The sequence below is a fragment of the Homalodisca vitripennis genome, chromosome 2 (genome assembly GCF_021130785.1).
Source record: "Homalodisca vitripennis isolate AUS2020 chromosome 2, UT_GWSS_2.1, whole genome shotgun sequence".
In the NCBI taxonomy this organism is placed as follows: domain Eukaryota; kingdom Metazoa; phylum Arthropoda; class Insecta; order Hemiptera; family Cicadellidae; genus Homalodisca; species Homalodisca vitripennis.
In genome coordinates, this window is record NC_060208.1 from 204,245,854 (window position 1) to 204,252,246 (window position 6,393).

The 6,393-nt window shown below is 33.5% G+C and overlaps 1 protein-coding gene across 1 annotated transcript in view; it reads right to left on the reverse strand.

Annotated features, from left to right (window-relative positions):
• The window catches only part of LOC124355303 (peptide-N(4)-(N-acetyl-beta-glucosaminyl)asparagine amidase), a 29,990-nt gene that overhangs the window by 14,367 nt on the left and 9,230 nt on the right, over nt 1-6,393 (reverse strand). The window lies entirely within an intron of this gene.

Genomic DNA, 6,393 nt, shown 5'->3' on the forward strand with positions numbered 1-6,393 from the left:
TCATCAATTCAACTTGAATAATTATTTTTTCATTAAGCTTAATACATTTTTGACATCCCTAGCAGTCACAGGTTTAAATCTAAAAGTTGGTTTTCTTTAAATTATCATTTGAAAATTCATTCAAATGACTCATCAAGGAAGACATGCGTTTGGAGACTATGTTGGGCTAGATAAATCAACCATGGGTTTTACAAAATAATCATTAAAAAATTGTTTACAATGTCTGTAGGTAGGGTCTGTTAATGTTTTAATTACCTACTTTAATTTTAAAGTTATCATAATGTTTTTGACAGTTTTTGCATCCTACTTCAAGAGTTAATTATGCCCCATACTGTTTTTACAATATTTCCGACTGAGAATCTTATCATTATAATATGCTTTTTTTTGTTTCACATTAATGTTTTTCCTATAATCCATCAGTTTTCTTTTCAATTTTGTGTTTGTGTCTTTATCTTTTAGATTGTCTAAATTGTTTACTTAACTGATAACCAGGTTGGTTTTTTCTTCTTTTAAAAAAACGCATATGTTATCCATTTATTATTTGAATTTCTCTGTTTAATTGTTTTCATGGGAAATGCTTGATTGAAATAGAATTTGAGTAAAGTAATCAAATTTATCATATTTTTCCTCAACTAAACAAAAATAATACATCATACCACGATTCTTTTGATAACAAATAAGAAAAAGTCCGTAGATTTTCTTGCGAGTAACAACGTTTCTGAACAATTGTAAATGTACTATTATTTACGGTATGTTCTGGGCATCCGGAAATTCCAGAATTTGTCCATCAATGATCTGAGAGACATGTTACACATCCTTCTACAGAAATTATATTTGGTAAACGCTTTTTGGCAAAGAATTATCAATAGCGGTTATCAATAGAGTAAATGTTTGTTACTATAGTTGGAAACTTGACTAAATTAAATTCCACATTATGACTAGCCTCAACATGTTTTTCAGCATTGTCTGCTCTTTAGAATGAACTAAACACATTTATATTTGTATCTCCAGCACAAAAAACAGAGCAATCTTTATATAATTTTTATATAATTTAATAATAATTAAATAATTTAGAAGTTGACTTAATTTATCCATAAAATATGTTTACACAAGAATGCTGGAGATCTATATAAACCTACCACAATAAAGTTATAATTCCTGTATATTAATATTTAGAAATACAAACTCAAATTGCTTTTCTTCTATTATAAATATGTGTTTTAATTTATTTGGTAAAAAAACCACCCGCTTCCATCTTAAATCCCGTCTACTTATAACATAATTATTCCAACCTTACTACAAATTTTGTCTACAGAAATAGAATTTATAATGAAGTTGTTTATATTCAATCGGCCTAATTCATCTTCTTTCATATCGTGTTCAGATAAAAATATAATACGGGGGTTTCTAATTCTTCTATAATAATTCTAAAGGTTCGATTCTAGACTTCAAATGTTTGAATATTTTTTGATGCAAAAACTTTTACTTTACAATTTTGATTTGAATGTGTCATGGGTTTTTTCTGGAAGGTTGTTTTGTCAAGGAGTTTAAAGAGGAAGCGGATAATTTATATACACTTAATATTTAAATTCAGATTAAACTGATCCGAACTGTTCAGGTTTACTGGGCTATCAACTACACCAACAAATCTGAATCAAAATGATCAGACTTAAAAACTAACATATTTACAATTTTATATTACATTTTTAAGCAAACTATTCTCAACTGATGGCACCATACAGGACCTTGTGTTTGCACTCTCAGCACTGATCGTTATTGTTCTGCTTTGAGCATCTCACTGAATGTGAAAACACCTGGAACCAACTTTCAATTGTTCGCACTGTATTGTAGCATATGACATTTCGGTTGCTGCTGCTGTAGGAGTGGAGGTGCTGCTTGTCATCCATCTCTGCTTGAGCTGTAGTGGGGTTGACAGGCCTCCAAGGAAGTGTTGTTAAAACTTTTTGTGATGATTTAAAAAAAACTACATTTTATATTGAGTATGTTTTGTTTTGAATAATTCATCATGAGAGAGTCCATTTCTTCAAGAACACAGTGTGATTTTTGAAAATATGACACTATATTGTGATTTTTGCTTTGGTTTTCTGTTGGAAACTCTGAGAAGATTGTCAATGAAATGGGTCAGCTCTATTTTGTCCCGCACACAGCCTATATTGGTGAACATATTTAAATGATTTAGTCGCCTTTTCTTAAAGTTGTGAGCTCAGGTCACCAAAAGCAATATCATAGTCGTGCTTTGCCGGTTTACCAAAAAATCTACTTTTAGTAATCAACTGTGACTGAAGACAGAGGCACAATTTGTATTTATCCTGTACTGCTAAATGGTCGGTAAGGCAATGACGAGGTTTCAGGACTTCCAAACAGCCTCCTGAAGACAGCCCACTCCGACCGACTCCCGCTGACATATGACGTGGGTGATATAAAAAGTCGCCCGAGATGCTGTGGGCAAAACCTACATTTTTCTTGTATCTAAAATGCTTAATAACATCTGCCATGTTCATAATCAGTTATTGTTACAAGCCTGTTTTCAAGCAGTTTTTTTTTCTAAAGAACATCATTGTTAGCTTCTTGGATTGACTTCTGATTTTCTGAAGTGATGTTTAGTAAAAAATGCACAAATATAAAATCAATAATATAAAAGACTTTTACCATTGTAATTAAGGTGCATTGCCTTGGCGTGAGAAGTGGTTTCTTTTAAATGTAATCAAGGATCAATGAGCTCAACGTTTTCCAGTTTTGAAACAAGGTCTTTAATGTGCCTGTTTGCCAAGGCTAAATTGTAATATTATTGTATAATTCTGCTCTTTATCGAAACGAGGAGGGATGGTGGTGATACACACAGGTCATGATTTACTTAAGCTCCTCTAGTCTGCTTTCTATATTTTTTGTATATGACATTCGATGATTTGCTTGATATGTCATTGTCCCAGCTATTAAGACAAGTGGTCTATTCAGTGATTTTGATGCTTGATCATACACATACTGGATATCAGCACCTGGTTTAACTAAACATCATATATATTTTCCCCCTGCTGCAACCGACCCACAAATCTCCGGAAGATATCTTCCTATGACTATCAGCATAGAGTTCTGCCTTTACTTGCTCTTTAACACAATGGTTTTTTTGTTAAAGTACACAACGATTTTTGACCAAGTTGCTTATTAATTGTGTGGATTTTTTATTGTGTGGTTTTTTATTGTGTGATTTTCCTTTAAAGAAATCATTTGCACGTTGTCATTCTTCTTCTGTAGTACGAGCTGAAATATTGTGATGTAATTATATTAAAATATTTCATTTGTAAAACAGGAATTAGTGGTCTCTAGTGTGTTCTATGGTTTTCCCCCACTTGTCACACAGCTTGTAGGATGATTTTTATGTTCTGGATGATTGGCAGTAACATTATTGTAAATATCCTTGGTAGAATCTACTTTATGTTGTAGCTGAATGGATTTGAACTTCATATACGAGATTGTCTGAGAATCATACTGAGGTGTTGGTAATTGTGCCACAAAAAGGCCAGTTGGGCTCGTTTAGTGAAAACGGTCTGACCTATCAATAGCACAAGGCAAGACGTTTTCAAGCATATTCAACTGAAACAACCTTTGACAGAGGAACAGCATGGTTTTTTATTAAAGGGACGATCCCACCATGACTACCAATAGTAAATCTGGTTGGAGCACATTGTGGACAATATCGAGGCTGGAAATATGTAGTGGGAGTGCAATTGACTTGAGTAAGGCATTTGATTGTCCTGAGCATGACTTGATTATAAGAAAACTTTTTTCAAATCTAGGAATCAAAGGAACAGCACTTTCATGGTTCTCAGCGCATACCTTGAAGGAAGACGCCAGGGTTGTAGAAAGTGACTACTCAGACCATAAAAAGAATTACTCACAATTTCTAGATCTTGAGGTCCTGTCAATGGACCGTGGTGTACCGCAAGGATCTGTGTTGGGGCCTGTACTTTTTATATTATTTACTAATGATTTTCCTAAACGTTTTACATTCATTACAGTAATTTATAGTCATGTATTCCTGACGATTTCTATGCTCTTAACTGCCAATAGCTCAGTGGGAAAATCTTGAAATAAATAAATTTCATACATTGCTATTAACATTGCTATGGACTATTGTAGAAACAATGACCTGGTTTTCAATGAATCAAAGGACGAAACAAATTTCATTTGGGAACAATGAAGGATGACATTTTCAGATCTACCAAATCTTCAATCTGTCAGCTCAAACTAATTATCTTGGAATCATTGTTGATGACAAACTCTCATGGCTAAATCATATTAATAACTTATGCCTTAAACTTAGCTCAGCAATCTATGCCTAAACAAAAAGGACGAAAGCTATAAGCACGACAAAAGCCACAATAACATCCTATCATGCTCTGTTTGAAAAAGCCATATGAGATATGGCTTAGCGGTTTGGAGGTGGTTCAACTGAAAGAAATCTCCAACGAATCCATCATTCTTCAAAAAAAAGGCTCTAAGAATCATGGCCGGCTTGGGATGTAGAGAGAGCTGTAGAGGGGTATTCAAAGAGTGGAGGTTATCAACAGTAGTCAGCCTTTATATTGTAGAATGTATTGTGATAGTACAACTTCATACATAATGTCCAACAGCACCAAGACATTTCACTCTTACAATACTAGGCATGCCAATAACTTTACTTTGCCAATCCCACAAGTTAACTCTCTCTGAAACAAAACCAAACCTATTGCTCGGGCAAAATTCTTCAATAAATCTCCCTGATGAGCTGAAGAAAATGGAAGGAAGGAAGTTGAAGAAAAGCCTGCAACTCCTGTGTTTCCAAGAGAGACCGCCTTTTACTCAGTAAAAGAATTCTTGAATTGGAGAGCCAGATCTCGCAGAGAATGTGAAGACTAGGCAGCTAAGGACACAAACTGGGAAAAAATTTTTTAAGATAATATGTTATTTGACGCCATTTCCTTCTTGATGAATGTGAAAATAAAGATTTGTCTTGTCTTGTCTTGATCCCAAGGTATCCAAGAGACTCCCTACTTTCCAATTGTAAAATCATGTCTGTGAAGAGAGTGAGATACACGCCAACAATCAACAGAGTTTGGTTGCTGTGGAACCGAAACAATATGAAAAGGAATTGTTCTCACTGATCCAACATAGTTTTGAACTTTATTGGCAATTTCTTGAGTAAACCATGTTTTATATTGTATGTGCCACTTGAGTCAAAATAAAGGACACTTTTCTACGCTTCTCACAAACACCAATAAGCTCCAGTGATACTCCATTTTGTTTGTACAGATTCTTTGTATCTTCTGGATCAAGTTTATCTACTTTTTGCTGAAGGTCATAAATAGGAAAAAATATAGTGTTTTTCTCAGATAAAATGTAGATGGTTTAGAAGATGGTCATAAGTCTTAAGAGGCATTTGATTTGCTTGAGTAACCATAGAATTCATTAAAAATATTTTGTTGTTTGATCGCAACACAGAAACAGCAAGTGAGTAATAATACAATTGAATAGTTTCATCTGTTATTCAGTCATTTTCCAAAATCGATAAGCTCATAGTTATTTTTCCATCAGTATTAGTTTGAGTATTACAACTAACTGGAGAATTTCCTAACTCTAGGTTTACAAGAGTTTTTATTGGAGATTGTTGGGAAATTGGATTTACACAGCCTTTTGTCCCACTGGTCATTGATCTTGTTTTCAGCCTATTTAATGGAGTTTTTTTACTTGAAGGTAAAGGTGACTGATTTGACTTAATTAATTCTTGCTGTGATTTCTCAATCTCAATTAGGGCTTTTTCATAACTATCCTTATATCTTTTAGGAATGGATTCTAAAGTAAATTTTGACTTGTTTACATCATTATATTTGTACATATCATTAGTACTAATATGTCCAATCTCATTCGTTGAGAAGAAAATAACGTCAAAATTTGCTGTGTTCTTATTTTTTGTCTTATTAACACATGTTATCCTCGCAGGCCAGAAAGGAAACCCTTTTACCTTGGCAAAAACTAGACTATTAGTTTTTAATTCGTTTTTACTCTCAATGTCAATAGTTTTTCCAGATGGTGTTTGCATATTAGCTTGGGAAAATTAGGCCACTATGTTGTTAATGCATAGGAAACAAAATCTGCCTATAATATTTTCTACAAAATAATCTTGGTTATAAATCATTAACACCTGGCATATAGCTACTCAATTCACCATATGTCAAGTGAAAAATAAATAATCTGAGTTTCTCTTATAGGTAAGATATTTGATTATTAACCCAGTGTAAACAAGTGGTTGTCTGCCAGCTATGTTCCACTAGCTTGACCTTGGTTGTTCTTGTTTACTTGTACTCAGATGTTCCAATCAGTAACATGTTATATTAG